Source organism: Amblyomma mixtum, chromosome 1, assembly GCF_055824585.1.
Source record: "Amblyomma mixtum isolate Tamu chromosome 1, ASM5582458v1, whole genome shotgun sequence".
In the NCBI taxonomy this organism is placed as follows: domain Eukaryota; kingdom Metazoa; phylum Arthropoda; class Arachnida; order Ixodida; family Ixodidae; genus Amblyomma; species Amblyomma mixtum.
In genome coordinates, this window is record NC_143012.1 from 103434737 (window position 1) to 103457041 (window position 22305).

Sequence of the window (22305 nt, forward strand, 5' to 3'; positions counted from 1 at the left end):
AATTCCAAAAAAAATCTAGCGACTCCAGGCGCTTATGCTAGTGGCCTAAATGGCCCGTCTGGCTTGCACTTCGCGTTTTAGCGGACGCTGCTACACATGGGCACCACTAGTGCGTTTTTTCAAAATCTTTGTCAAAAGAAACGCTTTCAATGCAAACAACGCGTCCGAAACCTATTCCTGCTCAAAACTTCTTTTTTTTTCACTTTTTTTATTCTGCAAAACGCTTTTTCTGCAAAACGCTTTTTCTGCAGGAATGGTTTAAAACAAGAAAAAGCAAACAGCAGAGACATCCTCGGAATCCGCTGCTAGCGAGCCGCGCCGCGGCTCAAAGGGGTCGCCTATTCTTCAACCGCGCCCTGCGCGGACGCACACCAACAGAGGCTTTAGCAGCCGACAATTCACAAAATTCGAAGGGCTTAACTGCGCTTCGACACCTGCGAGCCTCAGACGCCACGCGACATTGATTTGTTTCGCACACCGGCCGCGTGTCTCCAACACCCAAGTAGCGTCTGAACATTTGAATGCGAGGGGTTGACGGACGCGCATGAAAGAAACGCCTACGAGAACTCCTTTCTCGATTCAACCGTGTCCTTCGACTGGAACGCGTTCTGCGGCGTTCTTCCATGCGGTAGCTGGGCGTCCTCTGCAGCCCGCTGCGAGTTTTACGCGTCCTGCTACCGTAGCGTCCCCACAATGGGTAAGGTGGCTTTCGCGCTGTCTGTAAACGCCGAGCTAGTCTGGCCTTAGCGCGGTGCCTGACGCATATGGAGTGCCGTGATGATAGCCTCGGACGATTACGCTGCTGGCCGGCCTTTAACTTTACAATGTCCTCGGCCCGTACTTCGTCCGTTCTCTCGAGAGCACCCCTTGTCTTGGCTCTCCTTGCGCGTGGTCGCCTTCCTAAAACTGCCTTCGCAGAACGGCCCTGCGCGCCTCCCTTTCTCGCGGTGCCCTCAACCTCCGCATCTTCTCTCTGACGCAGCACCGAGCCGCATTTCACCCTTAAGTTCGAATTATCGGCTCGTGCTTTCGGTGAGTCACCGCAGGTCGCAGTAGCTAGCTCTCCCGACAGCACTTTACCTCCTGCTGAGCATAACTTGCTCTCCTGAGGCTTGCTATTCGATACTAATACCCTAACGCTCTTGCCCGGAACTTGAACTATGAGACGCTGTTCGGCTAACGTAGCGTTATTGTCCTGGGTACTACCTTCTCGATCGCAGCAATCAGCCTCCTTCCCGGAAAGTGCATGCTTCTCTGGGCTCAAAACCAACGCATTGCCCCTTTCCTTATTTTTAGCAGTGCCTACATTATCGTCCGAGCCCTCATGGCTGGCAGATCTGCACTCTTCCTCGTTGCTAGCCTTAGTGCCTACATTATCGCCCGAGCCCTCATGGCTGGCGGATCTGCACTCTTCCTCGTTGCTAGCCTTAGTGCCTACATTTTCCCCCAAGCCCTCACGGCTTGTGGATCTGCACTCTTCGCTAGCTTTTCGACCGAACTCCTCGGTCCTCGCTGCCGAAGTGGCCTTTCTTTCCTGGACCAAACCTGTCCTATGCCGCCACTTCTGCACAGCACTCGTGTCATCCGGCGACTGAGCGGAGCTTCTAACTCGGTCCCTGACACTATCGCGGTGTGGCTTACCACCGTCAATTTGGCCTTCCAAATCTGCCTCCGCGGGAATACGAAAGTATCGGAGGAGCGCACTTTTGGTTATCGCATAGTTGCGGGCATCCTCGTCAGACAACCTCGCCCAGACATTACAAGGTTCACATGGGAGGAATCCCATCAACACAAGTGGCCAATAATCCTCGTCTAGCTGCTCCTCCATGCAAATTCTTTCAAAATTTTCCAGAAAAGTTCTGAAATTTTCGCCTTTTCTGAAAACACTTAAGCGAGATCGCGTTCTAATACTTCTGAGCGTGTTAAGTTCAGGCGTGAGTTCCCGCATCTCTCTTTCGTATTCCTCTTGCCGCTGCTCTCTTTCGCGTTCCTGTTCCCTTTTCTCTTGTTTTTCTTTACGTTCGCGTTCCTCTTGCTTTTCTTTACGTTCGCGTTCCTCTTGTTCTCTTTTTGCCAATTCCCTCTCCTCAATGGCCTCAAGGCATTCCGCAAGCTCGTCATCTTCAGCCTCCAACGCAAGAATAGCCTTCAGCAGTTCTGGTTTTCTGAGTTTGTCTGATACCTCCAGACCCAACTCTTTCGCAAGCTCCAGTAACTTTGGTTTGCGCAGCGTCTTCCAATCCATGGCTGCTCCGAGTACTGCTTCTCTACTGCCCGCTATTGTCTTGCTGCAACTAACCCAGCAGCAACGACAACCCAATTACCAGCTCTGTTCCCGACACTAACAAAAGCCTGGCAAAACTCAGCAGAAGAAAGTTCCGCACTCACCAAACCTCGCAGCCAAGAATCCAGCGCAGTCGGTCCGCTGCAGGCAACCAGTCAACACACAGGGCTCGTTGCACTGCCCCCGACTCGCCGTTCTGCTGCTCAGCGTCCCGTTGTCCGCAACTCTCCGCCGGCGTCCGACGATTCGCGTCCCACCGCTGCCAACCAGTTTGTTACAAACGAGGTAGCAACATCCCACCGCTGCCACCAGTTTGTTACGGACGAGGTAGCATGGACGTGCCCCGGAGAGCAAAATGAGGGACGCCTGTGACGAGGCTGCTGGGAAAAGACAATGAAGAGGAATTTATACATGAATATTTACAAGTGAGCTGCAGGGACGCTGCATCACGACAGCTCAACGGGAGACCATGATGACAAAAAGCCCTTCGGCCGTGCCGCTGCCGGCTTTTTAAGAGTCCTCTTCCCTAGGGTCTCTAGATGGGGGCCGGGTTTCACTGGCACCAATCACCGACACGCACGCACTCACTCACTCCCGAGAGATCACGCCGTCGTCACGCGCTGGGAGAGGGGAACGATGCCAACCACGTAGCGCAGACGCCGAAATGTCCATGAGCGGCGTTCGCGCGCATATCGAACGCGCGTTCCCACTCGGTGTACGGGAAACGCTCGCTCAACCGGGCAGACGGACGCGGCTTCCGTGGCCATCCAGGCGTTCACCCAACGCGCGTCTCGGGGTTTGTCGGCGTTTCGCTGCTGCCATGTCGTCGTCTTCCCCAGGACGAAGGCGAGTCGTAACACCGTGTGGTATTCGCCTACGGGAGCTGAATAATTTAGAAAAGAATTTATTCTGTAATGTTGTTTTGGTTTCATGAACCGAACGATGCTGTAACGTGTAGTTGAACTTTAGGTCCCGTGAGGAGTGGAAAATCTCATATAAACGCCGATACGTTGTTTTCACTAACTGAACATAAACCAGCCTATAGGCTAGAGTTACAACTAATGACAATTTAGCAGTCATATTGCAGTTTTCTACGTGTCTCACGTAACTTGATTTCGCCGACACGTCACAGCCATCGCCCTGTTGATGAAACCAAAAGGGCGTCACGAAGAAATTCAAATATAATTTATTTCTTGGTCGCAGGCGAATACTACGGGGTGCTCCATGCGAACCAATGTCGAAAGCATCGTCTGAAAGAAGAAGACATGCAAGGAAAATTTTGGTGTCTATAGTCCTTTATTGCGTTAGATCATTGCTAAGAGTTTGATTAAAACCATACGAAAACATGTAAAGGGGGAGGAGTAACAACTCAAGATTTCACATAAACCTGAGATACAATGCTTTAGAATTGGTGCTACTACATTGCAGAAGCGTCAATTAGGCTTCTTTCCAGATACCAGACTTCATTCAGTTTTCTTGTCGCATATACTAGGTGCCATTTTCGCACTGTAAGAAAGAGTTGGGGTTTGCTGCCCCAGCGGCTAGCGCCGACGAAGGAGAGGAAGAAGAAGAAAGACGAAGCTGACGAAGCTCGGGTGCGCGCTTGCGAACGCTGGCCTGCTGAGCAGCACCGCTGGAACAAGGACTCTGGCCGTCCATACTAACTGTGCGCGTCGTCTTATTACACTTGGTGGAGGTGCTGCCGGTTCTTCCCCTGGAGCTACGCCACAATGCCCAGGCTACCAGGCGTAGCTCCGGACGTCGTGGTACACCACGACGTCCGACACCCAGGCCCAACCTGCCCAACCCGCTGTCATCTGTTCCGGTGCCGTCCGTCAGAGCGACCCGACGATCTTCAGCGACACTGACGACACAGATGTCGACGACTGGCTTGCCTCCTACGAACGCGTGAGTGCTTACAACAAATGGGGTGACGTTTGTTAAGCTCCCGAACGTCATCTTCTACTTCACCAACGTCGCCAACTTATGGTTCCGCAACCACGAAGCAGATTTTACTACCTTGGCGGCTCTCGAAGCCAGCCTGACTGACGTCTTCGGCCGCCCCGCTGTCCGAATATTTCGTGCCGAACAACGTTTGCGCAGTCGTGCCCAGCAGAACGGCGAGAGCTTCACAAGCTATATCGAGGACGTCGCTGATTTGTGTTAGCGGCTCAATCCATCTGTGAGCGAGGCTGACAGAATCCGACACATTCTGAAAGGGATTCAGGACGACGCATTTCAAATGTTGGTGTCAAAAGATCCTTAAACCGTCTCCGACGTCCTCTCTTTGTGCCAGAGCTACGACGAGCTCCGCAAACAGCGTCATGTCACCCGACGTGCCATTTGCCCGGACCACAACCTTTTCAGCTTGGCGGTGGGTGGTCCTGCCCACGATCAGCCGACACTTCTCCAGCACATCAAGCAGTTTGTGCGGGAGGAGGTCGCTCGTCAATTATCGCCGGTTACCTGCCAACCCGCCCCAACGCCATCGCTGTCACCTTCTATTCAGCGTGTCATCCAGGAGCAAGTAGCTGAGGTCCTGCCGCCCACTTATCCACCCCCTCTGGTGACTGCACCGCTGAGATACGCTGAAGCAGTCGCCAGGACACGACCTCAGCCGGTTGTGCCTGCTTATGCGCCATCTGTCACCGTGTACCCACAGCGGCAGCCCGCACCTGCACTGCCACTCACTCACCACCCTCTGCCTCGCACCGGTCCCCGGCTTATGAATCCGTGGCGCACCCCAGATAACCGCATGATTTGCTATGCCTGCGGTCTCGCTGGTCATGTGGCCCGCTGGTGCCGCACGCGCGGATCCTGTTCTCAGGACTACGGGCGCCCGCCGATGTACGACGTTCCGTTGCATTCCGTACCTGTCTCTTCTGCTCTGCCTTCTCAGAATCCCTCTCCGTCTCGCTCCGACTCCTACAACCGAAGCCACCGGTCGCCGTCTCCTCGACACCGTTCGCTCTCTCCTATGCGCCGCCGGTCACCACCCCTCCAAGCGAAAAACTAGGCACCGCAGTTCCGGAGGCAAGAACTGCGCCGTCAACAACCGTCTCAAGCCCTATCACCGCTCCTATGAACGTTATTGAAGTGATCGTTGAAGGTCTTCCTGTTGACGCGCTTATTGACACTGGTGCTGCCGTGTCCATCATTAGTCGCAACTTGTGCCGCAAATTAAAAAAAGTGATGACGCCGCTTTCTGACCATTCGCTTCGCGCCGCCAGCGCTGACCCCATTCGCCCTCTGACAGCGTGCACTGCCCGCCTCGTCATCCAAGGCCTCTCCTACACAATTGAGTTCTTCGTTCTCACCCGCTCCTCTCATGAGGTCATTCTCGGGTAGGACTTTCTGTCCACGCATGACGCCATCATTGACTGTGCACGTGCTGAAATTGACTTGTCGCCGCTGTGTGATGCTCTTCTGGACGCCTCCCCTGTTACCGCCGCGCCTATTCTCGCCGCTGACGACGTCGACGTGACAGCTTTCTCTTCTGTTCTCATGCCGCTGACTTGTGCTGCCCTCTCTCAAGCTAGTGTCCTTTATTCACCCTCTCCTCTTTGCGCGCACTGCAAATCTGTCATGCTCCCTCATGCCGTGCTCACACTTTATGGTGGTTGTGGCGCCCTATACGTCACGAACCCGTTGCCTTTCCCCACCACATTACTTCGGGAGAATCGCTTGGCACAGTTTATCTCATCGATCTCGACGACGCTTGCCCTGTCCTTGATTAACCTGACGCCCATGCCATCAACGCCCTCACTCTTCCCGCCGACGTCGCTCCCCGGATATGTTTTCTCATTCTGTCGATGCCGCTCTACCACCTCACCACAGCGCCCTGCTCATCGCGTTGCTGCAGCGCTTCCGCGCATTCTTCGACTCTCCTCAAGCAAGTCGTGCAACGGCTGTTCGCCACCATATCGACACTGGCACCCATGGACCCTTGCGCAAACGCCCCTACCGCGTTTAAATGCCTTAACAGGTATTGGCTAATAAGCCTTTGGTAAGTGTAGCGCTCACTAACAATACACCGGAACGGAACCTTCTCTTTATGAGTCTTTGCAGTAAAAAACATGCTAAGAGTTTTTTCTTTGCACTTACAGTATTTGCCAACTGCTCCAGTTCCAAGTTCTTGCAGAGGGCGACAGCTCGCGATTTCACTTTACTCGGCTTGAGGCTCGTCTGAGTGAAGTTCTTTTCGAACGCACAGCGGGTCTTTTCTCCGTGGCTTCCGGGCGGCACCACGACAAACCCTCCTTCCTTGTGTGATTGCAGTAACCGCAGATGTCTATCCTTGAAAAAAGTGACGACGGTGTTGATTCCGGACCGGTCGCTCCGGACCGGTTTCGCTCAATAAAGTCAGTTGTCAGTCAGCGCTCTTTTCTGTCACTTCCTCGTTTCGCTTTCGGGCTTCTTCTTTAGCGCTGTTTTCACTAATGCCTTCGGTATTATTGGCGGGGTATGTACCGTATTGTCCGCCAGTACATACGCTCTTGCCTGGATTGTCAGCGTCTCAAGAACCCACCATCGCACTCACCTGCTCCTCTCCAACCGTTGCCCTGTCCAGCCTGGCCATTCGACCGTGTTGGAATTGACATTTATGGCCCTCTTTCTAGCACTGCCTCAGGGCACCGCTGGATCATCGTCGCCATTGATCATCTCACGCGTTGTGCGGAAACTGCCCCGTTACCAGCTGCGACGGCCTCTGACGTAGCCGGTTTCATACTTCAGAACATCATTCTTCGTCACGGTGCGCCTCAGGAATTGCTCAGCGATCGGGGTCGCGTCTTCTTGTCCGGCGTCGTGGAAGCCCTTCTTCGGGAGTGTCATATCCTACCATCCGCAGACGAACGGCATGACCGAGCGCTTTAACCGGACCCTCGGCCACATGATGGCCAAGTACATTTCTCCTGACCACTCCAACTGCGACCGCGTTCTACCTTTCGTTATCTACGCTTACAACTCTGCAACGCAAGCCACTACTGGTTTTTGCCCATATTTTCTTCACTACGGACGCGAACCTTCCTCTATCATGGACACCATACTCCCTTACTGCCCCGATTCGTCCGAATTTACAACCGCCTTTCAAGCCACTGCGCATGCCGAAGGATGCCAACTCGTCCGTTCCTTCAACTTCTCACGACCAGCACCGTCAGAAAAGCGCCCGCGCCGCTTCTCTCCTCGTTTACTGAATCCTTGGTTTGGCTTCGGGTGCCCTCCTCCAGCTCAGGGCAGTTACAAAACTGTTAAGCAAATATCAGGGCCCCTATCGCGTTGTTCAGCAGACATCCCCAGTTAATTATCTCGGCGAGCCCATCACGCCTTTGTCTGATCATCGCCGCCGCGGCCGTGAAATTGTGCACTTAGACCGCCTGAAGCCCTACTACGACCCAGCTATCGTCTCGTGCCCTTAGGCCGCCAGGATGGCGCCTTTTCACCCCGGGGGTATTGTAATAAAGAGAGTTGTGGTTTAGTGCCGCAGCGGCTAGCGCCGACGGAGAAAGAAGAATAAAGACGAAGCTGACGAAGTTCCGCGGTTTTCGCGCTGAAGAACGCTGGTCTGTTGAGCAGCGCCGCTCGAACGAAGATTGTGGCCGTCCACATGAATTTTGCGAGTCACCTCATTACAATAGTTATATTTATTAACGATGCGCCGACTCTGACTGCTTCTTTAGCACGACTCTTTCTCTGCTTCGATGAGTTCGGTTACATCAATGGCTCTGGTCGCAGTAATGAGGCATGCAATTTGGTCACCCACGGACGCCTTACGCTCCCTGTCGGAGCGGACAACTAACTATTTTATCAGTTGTCGTCTGCTCCAAAAGGGGGCATCAGACATCTGTGGGTGACCTCAGTACTGCGAATACGCGCACTCAGACGTCATAACCATTTCGACCATACGAAAAGCGTTACACCTCATCAGAAAACCTTCTATCGACAACGATGAGGCGTTAAAGGCTTTCGCCTAAATATGTGCTTTCGCTACACGCAGTAAGAGCAACCTGGCCTGCTGCTTGAGTTTTCATTTCCTTTCAAGCATGAACAAACAGGCGTGCCGGTTTTTTTTCAGACTTTAGTAAAGATCAGTGCAGAATGCCGAAGTATGAAGGATTAAGCTGCGCTTTGTGCGGTTTCAAATAGGGGAGATAAATACGTTCTCCCCGTTTAACCGCTGCTGACACAGTTCAAAATCCCGCGGACCCCACCCCGTGGTCGCGAGCGCTACCGAGCGCACGGCGACCACGGCGGGCCTCGCTCTGCGGGAACAAAGGAACGACACACTGGCTACACAAACAAGGCATTTATTGCTATAACAACAATAACGCCAGCTAGCAACAAAATACACTGAGGAATCGAGGATGTCCGACTCACCAGCACGGTTACGAGCGAACGTTCGCCCACGGTAGGGCAGGGGGGGAAACTCCGAGGCCGGACGGGACGAGGTGCGGGATGAACGTTCCTCCCCACGAGGGTTCGCACCAGCCGGCGAAGAGCGGAGCCTTACGCATTGGTCGGCAGCGGGAGCGGTCGCACGCCACGTCGTCTCTACCAATGATCGCTGCTATTTGCGATCCTCAACTTTATTCACAAGCAAGCTTGGAATCATCGTTTCCGGCAAGCTAGGCGGTATCCTTGGATACCACATTTGCCAAGGTCCGCTCAATTTTGTTGAATTTTCAGAGCCTTGAAGACCGCCACGCCTCTGCGGCGCTAAGCCCAACGGTGGCAAGGCCTGCACCGGCCGCGTTCGGGGATTCCCCGGCCATGGCGGTCCCAGGCCAAGTAACCGGCTACGATCCAACCTCCCTAAGGATCGTCAATATGGAAACCGTGCAACTTGAGGAGCCTCTTCCCAGCGAAGAGGAATATCTTCAAGATATGGTTCGCGTATGGCGCGGACGAAAGAAGACGAAGACCCCCAGGAACGCCAACGCGAACGCTGGCCAGCAAAGGGTGGCGGGGTGCTCTGCGCATATGCAGGGTGAGAACGCGTCGCGCGCTGATGCGCAACAAGCCAAACAGCCCCGATGGAGGCCACAGTACACGCCCCGCATCGGCAAAGAAGAAATTATGGTGGTGCTCAAGCCACGCGACACCATCGACCTAAAGGCTACCTTAGGTCCTGGCGAAGCCGGCGCTGCCGTTCGCAGCATCCTCGGGGACGCGGCAAGTGTGGGACTTGCTGTGTGGCCCGTGTGGGACCAGAACCTTCTCGTGTGCCTTCTGCAATCTGTCAAAGCTGCGGAGAAGCTGCTCCGGGACATCACGCTGCCATTAGGAGGCCGCAAGATACCGTTCCGGGGCCACCCCAAGCTTTCCGGGGACTTCTGCAAGGGCGTCGTTACAGTCTTCCCGGACAAGACGTCCGAAACCGTGAGGAAGAAACTGAGTGAGGACCCCAATGTGATATCTGTGCGGAAGCTGGGTAAAACACAGACTGCTGTGATCACCTTTGTGGGGACAAGGGTGCCGCGGACCATGCTCTATAGTTGCGAGCGTCTCCCCGTCCGCTTCTATAAGAAAACGATCCCTGCCTGCCCACGCTGTGGCACGGTGGGGCATCGGGCCGACGCCTGCCCACGGCCGCAGCCTGGGCGCTGTGAACGCTGCGGGGCTCAGGTTCCTGCTGCTCCTGACGGCGGCCCAGCAGAACATCAGTGCTCCCCGTGCTGCCTCATCTGCGGAGGCAGCCATCCCACCGGGGCGCATGGCTACGCGGGCAAGTACCGCAAGGTCATCAAGCCGGGAGCCCCACCCGCCCCAAAGCAGAAGCAGACGCCGGGACCCAAAAAGACCCAGACGCCCAAGGCCGGACCCAAACAGGCTCCGGGACCCAAGCCCGAACCCAAGAAGGCCCAGTCCAGGCCGCCAAAATTTGTGATGTTCGGGTACCCGACGAGGCCACCGGTCCTGAAAGCCGAGGATTTCCCGCCTCTGGTACCGCGCCTCTGGTACCGCCTCTGGTACCTCACCGAATCCGCTCTACAGCGGCAGGTAGAGGAGCTCAGGCGCCAAAATCAAATTCTCGCCCGTAAAATTCAAGAATTAGAAGCTAAGCAGGCCGGGCAGTCCGAGCCCATGCAGAACGCTGAGCCCGAGGATAGTGATGACGGATACTCAGTGTCATCTTGCCTAACTAGCGTCCCGCGGCGAACCGCGGACACGGTGGTCGATTCGGCCCCTGCGGAAGCTGGCCGCTTCGAGGTGCTGGAGCGTAATGCCGAGCATTTGGAGGAGCGGGTGGCAGCGCTCCCGAACCAAATTATGATTGCGATCCGCGAGTCCTTTCAGGACATGTTCAGGTCCGCATTTGCTGCAATGCTTCCCGACATTGCGGCCCAGGTGACTGACTCTGTCCTTAAGGCGGTGCAGCCCTGGGTCAACTCCCAAATAAAAAAACTCTCTCCTGCGACTCCCCGCAGCTGAAACGTAAAATAGCTCCTCGACAGGCAGCGGAAAAAAGCGGTTCCGGCCCGATAGCCGCGGCGTTGATGCAGCCCCTACCTGGGGCTGCGCCGGCCCCCGAACCGAGTGGCTACCCAGCACTGTAAAATAAAAACATTAATATGGCTGGCAAACCTTCTCAGAAAGCTAAAAAATTAGACCAATTCTAAATCATTCAATGGAACTGCAGGGGTTTCAGAGCCTGCAGAAAAAGGTCACATCTCCAGCTCTACCTGCAGTGCCTTGGTGGCATGCCGGAGCTTCTTGCTTTGCAAGAGCCCGGCAATAATGCTAAATTCTCTGGGTGTAGCACGTTTCAGGGGGGCCCCTCGACCTGCATCCTGGTGCATAAAGCATACACCGCGATTCAGGTCGATCTTGATCTGGAGACTGAGCAGGAATACACAATGGTGAGGATTCTGCCTCTAAGGCGTCGCGACCCGTCAATACATGTACTTAATGTGTATTGCCACCCGCATAAGCCACGTGTTACTTTTAGCGAAATTTTCTATCGTGCTCTCAAATTGGCTGACAATGAACCCCTGGTGACCATTGGGGATTTCAAAGCACCCAGTCTACACTGGAGCTATCACTTCGAGAAAGCCAGGGGACGCAAGCTGGCGGAGCTCAACTCCACCCTTCGTCTTACGTTGCTCACAGATCCGTCTTGCCCCACACGTGTGGGCAACTCGGTCACCCGTGACACGTGCCCTGACTTATCTCTGGTTAGGAACACTACAAACGCCACATGGGAGATACCCTGGGCAGCGGTCACTGCCTTCTCCGCATCACGCTTTTGGCGAAGACCGCCCGTAAAAAATGGGGACAGGCGAAAATAACCAATTGGCAGCAATTTCGAACTCATGACATTCCTCCCGTACTATTCTCCGACGGCTATGCAGAGTGGGCAACACAGGTCACCAACATACAGAAACACACGGAAACACTTCACACCACCGACGAGATCCCCGCAGTGGACAATCACCTCCTGCATCTGTGGGAGGCGCGCCGGAGCTTAACAAAACACAAGACGAATCGCAAGCTTAGAGCTTGCATTGCACAACTTACGGAGCAGGCTGCGGCATATGCCGCCCAGCTCACAGACACCAATTGGATAGAACGCTGCAACTCGGCAGCGCGTCAGGTGAGCTCGAAGGGGACTTGGCGTCTCTTACGCAGCCTCATCCACCCTTCTCAAATGAAAGGGGAGACGCAAAAACAGCTCCGGCGGGCTCTGCACGGGTACCAAGGTACGACGGCGCAACTTGCGGACACTTTGTGCGACAGGTATCTCTACCGCACAAATGACCCGGTTGGGCCCGAGTACACGTACTCCGGCAAGCCAAATCAGGATTTAGATGCCCCTTTTGAGTTGCATGACCTTAAGGCGGCCCTGGCTATAATGCGTCTAGGTGGGGCACCGGGTCGAGATCGCATAACAGTGAAACTGTTGGCGAACCTCTCCAACTCTGCATTCCTCTACTTGCTACAATATATAAATCAGAACTGGGATGGGTGTCCACTCCTACTCGAATGGAAAACATTGCTTGTAACGTTCATCCCCAAAGCAGGTAAAGCTGTGACTACGGACAACTTGAGACCCATCTCATTGACCTCGTGTGTGGGAAAACACATGGAGACGATGGTTCGGGATCGCCTTTCTCCATACATGGAGGGTAAGGGCCTCTTTGCAGACACTATGTTCGGGTTCCGCCCGCACATGTCTGCACAGGATGTCCTACTCCAACTACACAGGGACATAATACGACCCACAGCCATGCAACAAAACGACAAGGCCATTCTCGCCCTCGATCTTAAGGGGGCGTTTGACAATGTTAAACATGCCACCATACTCTCTAACTTGAACACCACTAACTGCGGGGCGAAGGCCTTCGCCTATGTCAAAGACTTCCTCTCTGCCCGTCAGGCACTCCTCCGGATCGAGGACGAGGAATACGGCCAGTACTCTATGGGTACACGCGGTACACCACAGGGGGTGTTGTTATCACCGCTCCTTTTCAACATCGCCGTGATGGATCTGCCCGGCCGCCTGGCTCAGGTGGAGGGCATAAAACACGCACTCTACGCAGACGATATTACAATCTGGACCACCAAGGGGAGCCTTGGGGAGATGGAGGACCGCCTTCAGCAGGCCGCCTCCATAGTCGATGCATATGCTGCCGACTGTGGTCTCCAATGTGCTCCCGCCAAATCAGAGCTTCTACACGTCAGGACAAACCACATGGACAACACGTCTCTACACATATCTCTGTCGGGCGGTCCCATCAGAGAAGTGGCAGAGCTCCGGATCCTGGGTCTGTTCATCAATAACAAACTTAAGCCGGACTCTACTATAGCGAAACTCAAGAGGATAGGTGAACAGGTAGGGCGCATGATCCACCGTGTTTCCAACAAGCGGGGTGGTCTGCGGGGCAGGGACGCGCTACGGCTCGCCCATGCCTTCGTGACCAGCCGGATCATCTACGCCGTGCCGTACCTACGCACCACCAAACAACAAGACGAGCGCATTGACGCCATCATCAGGAAGGCAACAAAGCGAGCATTGGACCTCCCGGTTGCTACCTCCAACGCCAAACTGAAGGCGTTGGGAGTGGTAAACTCCTATCAGGAGTTGCGGGAGGCCCACCTCGTGAACCAATATATACGCGGCTATCGCAGACGGTGCCTGGGCGCCGCCTGCTAAACCGCTTACACATCCAACACACATGCATACCAGAGGGGACGGAGAACATCCCGGTGCTGTGGCGCCACCGGGGAATGAATGTCGATGGGCTATCTTTTCGGGCCCCAAATTCAACACGAGCGGAGGAAGTCGCAATAGCTCTCGCTGCCGCCGATCCAAAATCGAGAACAGTTATCACAGACTCTCGCCGGGCCTGTGAACATTATCTTGCAGGCGAAATATCCCCTCTTGCCTCCCAAATTCTAAGACGCGCTCCCGCCGATCCAACTCGCACAAAAGTGATCTGGGCTCCTGGCCACCAGGGTCTACGAGGCAATGAGGCTGCCGATGCGGCCGCCCGAGCGATCACACACCGAGCTCCTCATCCTAGCTCTCCTGGCTCAGAAGCTCATAAACCGCTTCTGCGGTTCCGCGAAATACTAATTCATTATTGCGACAGCCACCGTCTCTGCCCAGTACCTGCCAAGGGGCTGAGTAAGGCGGAGGAGCGAACTCTGCGGCGCCTGCAGACAGGAACTCTTCTCTGTCCTGCTATAGCAAAACACTTCAATCCAAAACACAGATGGGCGCTGCCCGCACTGTGGAGAGATCTGCGATATCTTTCACATGGTGTGGGCATGTACTTAGAATCCTCACCTTCCCCCTTCGCCCACCCCCACCCGAGAGACATGGGAGACTGCCCTCCTCAACTGCTCCACACTGGAGTCTCAAAGGGCTCTAGTAAAGCGGGCGCGAGACAGGGCCTCGTCGTGCGGTGTCCCGGACTAAGGATACCGACCATGTAGCAAGGTTTTTTGACCCTCAAACTCTCTTTGCATATTAAAGTTTTCCACCACCACCACTACGCATGAACGTCCACTCGCTTCCCCGGTCCCGAGCAAAAGAGAGCGGCTCCTCCGCACGCGCGCAGCAAAACGCCATCCGTGGCGCTGGTGTCGCTGCGATGCGAGCGCCCTCCCCTGTTAGTTAAAGTAACCGAACTGAGAAGAGTGTGTTGCGGGGGGAGCGAACAAGAGTTGGGGTGCACTGCAGGAAAGCGAACCACGGGGGGGCGAGTACATCCCCACAGCTTCTAAGTACAAGTCGATCCTGCTTTTTTGTTCAACAAAGACTTGCAAAGGTGCGAACAGTTCACGCGTAAGGGCTGCGCGGAGAACGGCAACACTTAGAACGAAGCAGCGGATTGCTGGAACGAATGTGCAGCTAAGTTTACTGACCCACTTACAAAGAATAAGTGATCGCTGCGGCACTCCTTCCTCCTTTTTCTTAGCTTATGATGGGAGAGTTTAACCGCACCATGAATTGGAGTTTTTCCAAAAAATTGTTATTTTTTATATCGGTCCGAGCTAGTATTCGTAGCTGTAAAACCAGTACGGAGCAAGCACATACCTTTCTAGTCAACTTAGCGAAAAGGTGTCAACTAACCTTGAGTGCAGCACATCTGGGAGCATTAGAAGTAGGGACCGTCTTGCAGCTTTAGCGTCATAGTAAATCTATTGCGCCATGGGCGTTTATTGCTTGAAGTTGTTTGTATAACATGCACTGCTATAATTTTCACGCGTTTGAACATTTGTTTTGTGGAAATTAAAGATTCAGTAGATATCTCACTTCTCGGTGGACACCTCAACAGCACCGTGAGGGAAGGGAGGAAGGTGGGAGTGAAAAAAGAAAGAGAAAGAGGCGCCATAGTAGAGACCTCAGCAATGATTTCGACCACCTGAGGATCTAAAACTTGCACTGACATCGCACAGCACACAGGCGGCGTTTGCGTACTCATCCTCCATCAAAACGCTGACGCCGCGCCCGGACTTGAACACGAGTATTCAGGCTCAGTAGCGGAGCACCTTTACTACTGAGCCACCGCGATACCATTGGTAACCAGGAAGGATTGTAGTGAAAAGAGATAATGCGCTGTTTATTTTTATTTTCTTTCAACGCCACGCTAAAGACCGCGGTCACATGCCATTTTCGAGCGGCTGCTTCTGCCCGAATGGTACACTACAAGGCAAAAAGTATTTGGCTACAATTGATCTACAGAGAGGTGTGAAGGGCACATATATTTCGGCTGTGGCGGATATGATAACAGTTTTAATGCACCTCAAGAGTGCTGGAAGACATGTGGACGCAAGCATTCATCCTTTCGCTATCGTGAACGGGGCTGATTTTAAGCGAGCACTGCACGATGACTGAAATGCGCGTTGATGAGAACAATTTAGACTAGTTAAGTGTGACCCCTGAGGACCCTCCCTCACTTAAACAAATATCTAGTGCAAGAAACTTTTCGCACTGCACGCGAATCAAGAGAATTGCTTCTAGGTTTTCGGCAATCGAACTTGCGGCACCGTGCACATTGGCTGCCTACCATCTCGGCAGGCTGCATTTGAAACGCATTTTATACATTTTATTTAGCAACATAAAATTACATCCGGCGCCACTGTCAGTGTCTCATCTTTTCAAGTTATAATCATTTCTTTGTTGAATTATTTCTGCTGAAAGTATAATTTTCTAATATTTTGTTCAGCACCTCGCTACTTGCTTACTCGCCTCGATTTTCGTTTTTTAAAAAATCAACTGCTTCTAGTTTCGATTCTCGACAAAGTAAGGGGAACATCGTCCGAACCTGAAGCCGAGCATGACGGTGAACGTAAAGGAAAATCTGGCGGCGAACATTACACAGAACTAATCCACAATATACGGAAATTTCCGTCCTAATGGGGTCCACCAGAAAAAAACTTTTAGCCAGGAGCGGTATTCAAACCGACATAGACGGAAGGAAATTACCTCCGTTTTTCGCTGTTTTAGGACACTCGGACATCCGCGCTTTATTTTTTATTTAGAGTTCAGTGTAAAAAAGTACAGGGGAACGCATCTCAAACTAATATGACAACGACATACGAAGCGGCACCAAAAACTGTTGCTGCGGTGTGTATGAAAAATTCCGTACGATTACGTTACTTCCTAATGCGAACTTTTAGCGCGGCTCATCAGCTGTTTCAGCTTTTCGGTAGACTAGGCAAAAATTCGGCGGAGGCGACGGTAAGCTTGGGGGTTGACACCCGCGCGCGCGCCCGACTAAGACGTGTGGCGTGTCGGCTCCGTCGTTTCTCGGCTGGAGCCACGGCTCAATCTTCTTCACCTCTACAAGATCGACGTATTTCGACGCAGCAAGGAATCTGGACCGCTTGGATACCAAATTTAGCCAGGATACCTTCGACAAGACGGAGGCGTTGTCTGCCACGGCGTCATCACCGTCAACAACTCAGTCGCAACTGAATCGCTTCTGCAGCAGGTGCAGTGGAGGACAGGCAGCATCGCTGAGGTTCGGAAATTCGGCTCCTCTAACAAAGCTCGGATGACCTTCGCCGGGAGGGAAAAACCGTGTTTTGTGCACTATGAGAACATGCTTATCCCTGTGCAAAACTACTCCCGGACGATCCCGACCTTTGGCCTGTGTGGGGCCGTTGGCCATCGAGTGGAAGCTTGTCCCAACCCGCAGCCGAACACGTGCGGGCTCTGTGGGCAACAAGCCCCGCTTCAGGAAGGGGTGCAGGCTCCCCACGAGTGTGTGCCGCGGCGCTCGATTTGTGGCGGTGCACAACTCGCGGAAGTGTGCGGCGAAATTCCGCAACCACAAGATGGCCGCCCCGAAGGGCGAAAAATGAAATTAGCTGCGAAGAAGAAGAGCCGCCACCTTGGCCGCCCCGGTGGCTTACCAAGCCGGGAGAACAACAATGAGAAGCCGGCGACACCCAACGGAGAAGCCCGCAAGCGCCCGTCGACGCAGCCGCCATCACACGGCGACACTGGATGGATGGATGGATGGATGGATGGACGGACGGACGGACGGACGGACGGACGGACGGACGGACGGACGGACGGACGGATGGATGGATAGATGGATGGATGGGTGGGTGGGTGGGTGGATGGATGGGTGGGTGGATGGATGGATGGGAGCCTCCCTTTGAAACGGGGTGGTGGCAATTGCCACCATGCTCAGCTTTTCTTTCTTTGTTATTTTTTGTTTACTGTGTTGGCACTCCTCATTAAGATTCGCCATCATCTTTACCTACGGTTTCCTACAATTCTAACCTTATGCCACATCTCTGCTTTTCAGCCACCAATCCTCCAATCGCTTTTTGCTGACTTCCACTGCAGATTTATTTACATGACCATTGTTATCTTTAAACCCTAGGGCCTCAGAAAGAGTGACTGTGCCTGCATCGACATCCGGATGGATACCATCACATTTGATTATAAGGTGTTCAATTGTTTCCACAGATCTACCACACACTGCACATGTGTCATCTTCTTCGTTAAATTTCTTTTATGCGAAGCATACTAAAATAGCCCAACCCAGCTCCTCGAGCCCGGCGGTGTCGTTGCCATTGACCTTATGTGACCTCCATGTCATACCACGTGATGCGTGACGTCACAGCAGATGAAAAACGGGGGCCCAACTCGCGCCGTCACGCGAGGCGTCGTGACCAAGGATGACCACGTGGTGCGTGACGTCACAGCAGATGAGAAACGCGGGCCCAGCTCGCGCCGTCGCGCGAGGCGTCGCGACCAAGGAGGACCACGTGATGCGTGACGTAACGACATAGGAGAAACGGGGCCCCAGCTCGCGCCGTCGCGCGGGGTAGGGTGCCTCGATGCCAGCGCCGCCGTACAGGGTGGAGACAACATCGCGGGCGCCGCCATATTGAATCACACGGGATCAGCTGCGCTAGCGAGTGTAACGGCGCCACTCTTACTTTAGGCGGGCGTGAGAGTGCTTTTGACTGGAACAGTCTTTTTCATCAACATCGCACTGCGTATCTTTTCACTCATAATAGCCATTTTAACATCCGAGGGTCGAAGACGTAATTGCATGACTTAATTTTACAGCCCCAAGTGGTCGAGGTTGAACATTTACTGTTGCGTCTGTTGGTTTGAGAAACGCGCTAATATTTTAAAGATCTGTTGCCTAGCAGGTGCTGCTGCTCCATGTGGATAGAAGAAATTGCTGCCTCTTTTTTTTTCACCATATTTGGGATTTTAATGCCCACGTTCTGTTAACGCCCGCGTGTCGTCAGCCGCTCGAGCGCTGCGGCTGGTTTCGCTATCGTCGCGCGGGCTGTTTCCGCTTCTTCTGCTCGCAAAAACTAGTGTCTGTTTGCTTTCTAATCTTTCAAAGGGTAACTGCGAGTTGTTCGCCCGTTTATTGCTCACAAGGGCGCAATTACATTGCTTATGGGGCGGGCGCTGGTATATACAAATGATGCCGCCGTACACCGACGTTGCCACTGCTCCTGCGTTTTCTTTCTCGGGGCCAAAGAAAACGAATCACCCCTCGTTCGCGATAGCATAAAGGATTATTGGAAGTTTCTCACTCGTTTCATTTTTATGAGGGGCGCACAACCACCGAATGTCCTTGCGTGCGCACGCATGCACACTTCGCTTGCGCCCTGGACATACGCACCGGTTGCTCTCCTGCGATTCCTCAGTTTGTGAAACACAATTCTACATATATTTTTCATAATTTATTCAAGCCAATCGGTGTTCATTAATAAACCATGCATGTAAACCTGCCCAAAAAAGATTCGATTTTAGTCATAAAAAAACTGCAGTAATTCTGAAAATTTTAAATTCGAAATCGAATTAATCGACATTGAAAAGTCCCGCTTTTCGAAAAAAATTAACCATAGAGGATTTTGTTAAAAAAAACAACGCGGTTTTTAACATTGGCTATCCGTGTATTTTCTATTCTGCCTACAAATATGTGTGCTGATGGGTTAGGCTGTTCGAAAAATAACTCCTACCTAAATGTTTATCTTTATTACTGAGGAAGACAAATATGTAACATAGCTTTTCAGCCTACCCTCTTACAGAGAGTACAGAGAACAAAACAAAAGATAATGCAAATTATTCATTTAATGTCTACTGTAATTGCAGGTCATCAAAAAAACACGAACTACAATATAAGCAAGCAAGACATTGGGACAGAAAAGTGGGGCATGTACCGTGGGGTGTAACCTTAAAGGAAAACATAAAAGCAAAGCATGAAAAAAGGTTCAAACCACGAAATAAGTCAACAAGATTTACGGGAAAAATGTTGTAGTGCACAGTGCGGTGCAACCTTCGCCGCAAACATGAAAACAAAGTATGAAAAAAAAAAGATGCAAACCACGAAAGAGCAGAACGAGACAGAGTGGTAAAAAAGCACAGTGAGGTGTAACATTTAAAGCAATATACTCTAGAGCTGATCCCGCTTTACTTGAGCTTCCCATTTTTTCCTTCGCCCGGAGTCCCGGGGGAAGCGAAAACAGCGTAGGCCTTTACGCGTTGACCCGGCGCACATTGGCACACAACAACCCGTCATGCTGCCTCGGCGGACTTGACAAGCTCCTCAGTCCAAGCAAATAAAGCGATCGTCCGCAGCCGCGGGCCTCGAAAAACGGAAGCTCAGCTGCTTGCACCAAGCAACTGAGACCAGCCCGACCGACCGCTGTGATTCAAAATGGCGCCGCAGGGAGAGAGAGGCGGCGTTGGAGCGGTCAAAGGATGGCACCACCCTGAACGGCGGCGCTGGCATCGAGGCACCCTAGCGCGGGGCGTCTCGACCAATGTGTTTGCTGCTTCTGCCGCTAGGTGCGCTGTAGTGAACACGTGATGCCGGAGCGGCGGTATACAAGCGGGTGCACCTGCCTCTGCTAGGCGTACACGGGATAGAGATGCCTCCTGGAGACAGGGCTGCTCGTTGGAATGAGAAGCAAAAGTTGCGGCGTGCTACAGAGACTGATGAAGAGCGTGAAGAACGTCTAGCCAAGCGGCGTGCTCGATATGCAACTCGTCGACACAGCCATTTTTTGTAGCTGCGCGTTCTAAGACACCCTGACCTAGCTTCAAAAAGTAGGGCACTGCCTCTTGAGTTATCATAGCAAAATTCTTTCCTGATCTGTCTTTTCCAGTATCGATATAGTTCTACACTATGTTTTTTTTTCCATTGAATTCATCCAATTTTTAACTTCCGCGTTTTTAACCTGCCGTTTAATGCTCTTTCTTTCTCCGTCCTCATGACCGGCATACTTACTGGTTAGTTTTCTAGTTCTTTTCCGCCACTGTGAGTCAACGTTCATTCTGTATAAATATTTAAATACCTTAGCTGCCCACCTGTTATTGTCCAATTTCCTCAGGCGTTCTTCATATAGTATTTTACTCTTAGCTTCCCGTGCTTCGAATGATGCCCAGCCCATATCCCCTTGTACTGCCTCGTTTGTGGTTTTGCAGGGGGCACCTAGTGCTAATCTTCCAACAGCTCTCTGATTTACGTCTAATCTCGACTGAACTTCTGCCCTTAAGCACAGAACCGCATTGCCGAAAGTAAGTCCCGGCACCATTATTCCTTTCCAAATACCTCTTAGTACTTCATATTTGTTGTACCCCCATAATTCTCATGTGTCTCATTATCCCGGCGTCTCTTCGTCCTTTTGCCCTAAGAGCCTGTTCGTGCTTTTCCGTGTATATCTGCCTTTCATTGAGCCATATCTGTGGCGCTGTCGACTGTACAGCGCCACTACACGACAAGCGCGGGGCCTGGGTCAACGCCGTGGAACATGGAACGCAGGTGAGCGGTACGGACAGGGCTTCCTCTTCCTCCCCTCCCTCCTGCACCCCCCCCCCCCCCCCCCCTCCCTGCGGCATGCAGTGCCGAGCAAACCAGAAGAGCAGCTCTTCAGGGAAAAATTGAGACGCTGCTCCAGGAAATTGCGCTCCTAGAATCGCAACCAAAACAGCCTATCACTCCCCCCTCGCACTTCGCTACCGATTCAATGGAGAGTGAGCCCGCGGCATCGAACGCAGCACTGAACGCGGAACCTGCACTTGAGGTCCGTCTAGAGGCCCGCATGGACGCCCGTTTCAATGACCTAGAAAGTCAATTTTCCGCGGCAACCACCTCCGCGATCGCAAAAATAACCGAAATTGTACCCACAATCGTCGCACATCACATCGCACAATCTTCGCGTGGCGTCCGGCGAGTCGGCGGTCTAATCAGAGACGTGCTGGCCGCTATCCCAAAACCTTGTGTCGCGCCATGGAAACTTTAGCAAAAGACGACAGCTGCTTGCTCTCCGGAATAGAGGATGACTGTGAGGATTGTGTGAGATTGCAGGTTTAATTTACACAAACATTAAAGGTATAAGCAATAAACGAGGCGGCTTTTATAGGAAAGGACACTAATCTCGGTATGGGCTTGAAAAGGAAAGAAACAAGAGAGCAACGCAACAACACACGGAAAAAAAACACGGGGGAACAGAACAAAATCCTTGCGAAAAGTACAGAAAAAGAAAGTCAAAAAGGAAAGGCACACTACTTGTCTCTCATACGAGCATCGAGCGGGGAGGACTGGCTGGGTGTCGGGCAGTCAGGCAGTCTCTGGGCGTTCCAGTGCCGATGCACTGTTGTCGGCGTTTCCCCCGTTGGCCTTCAACGTTGCCGCAGCGTCAGCGTCTGTGGGCTCCCAGCACGGCTCCTAGGTCTGGTAGCCCGGGTGCGCCACGTCGGCGCCAGAGGCGGCCTGTGTGGAGCAGCTGACGGATGGACGGAGAAGAGTGGCGCCTAGGCCTGGTGGTTGAGGCTCTCGATGACGGATGTCCAGGTCTGGTGGCCAGGACGTCTGCGGCTGAGGCCCAAGCCCGGAACTCGGGGAGCCAGCAGAACTCGTCCACGTCCGTCGCCTGCTGCGCTCTTCTCTTCTCTGCCACGAATCCTCTTCCTCCTCTCCCGGCGTACCCCTCCGCACGCGCTCCTCGTGCTTTTCGTCTTCTCCTCACAAACGACGCTGGGTGGCGCTATCTCCTTACAGAAGGCCCCCTCTTCGGAAGTTTTT

General features: G+C 53.0%; 1 long non-coding RNA gene and 1 pseudogene across 1 annotated transcript; one reads left to right on the plus strand and one right to left on the minus strand.

The window, feature by feature from the left end:
- Positions 1-240: 240 nt before the first annotated feature.
- Positions 241-22032, minus strand: LOC149367373 (uncharacterized). Its single transcript, XR_016284831.1, has 2 exons — positions 21803-22032; positions 241-2664 (listed from the first exon to the last, which is right to left on the minus strand). It is a non-coding gene; the product is annotated as an uncharacterized LOC149367373 (long non-coding RNA).
- LOC149367374 (uncharacterized) lies at positions 8858-21594 on the plus strand (annotated as a pseudogene).
- Positions 22033-22305: the final 273 nt, after the last annotated feature.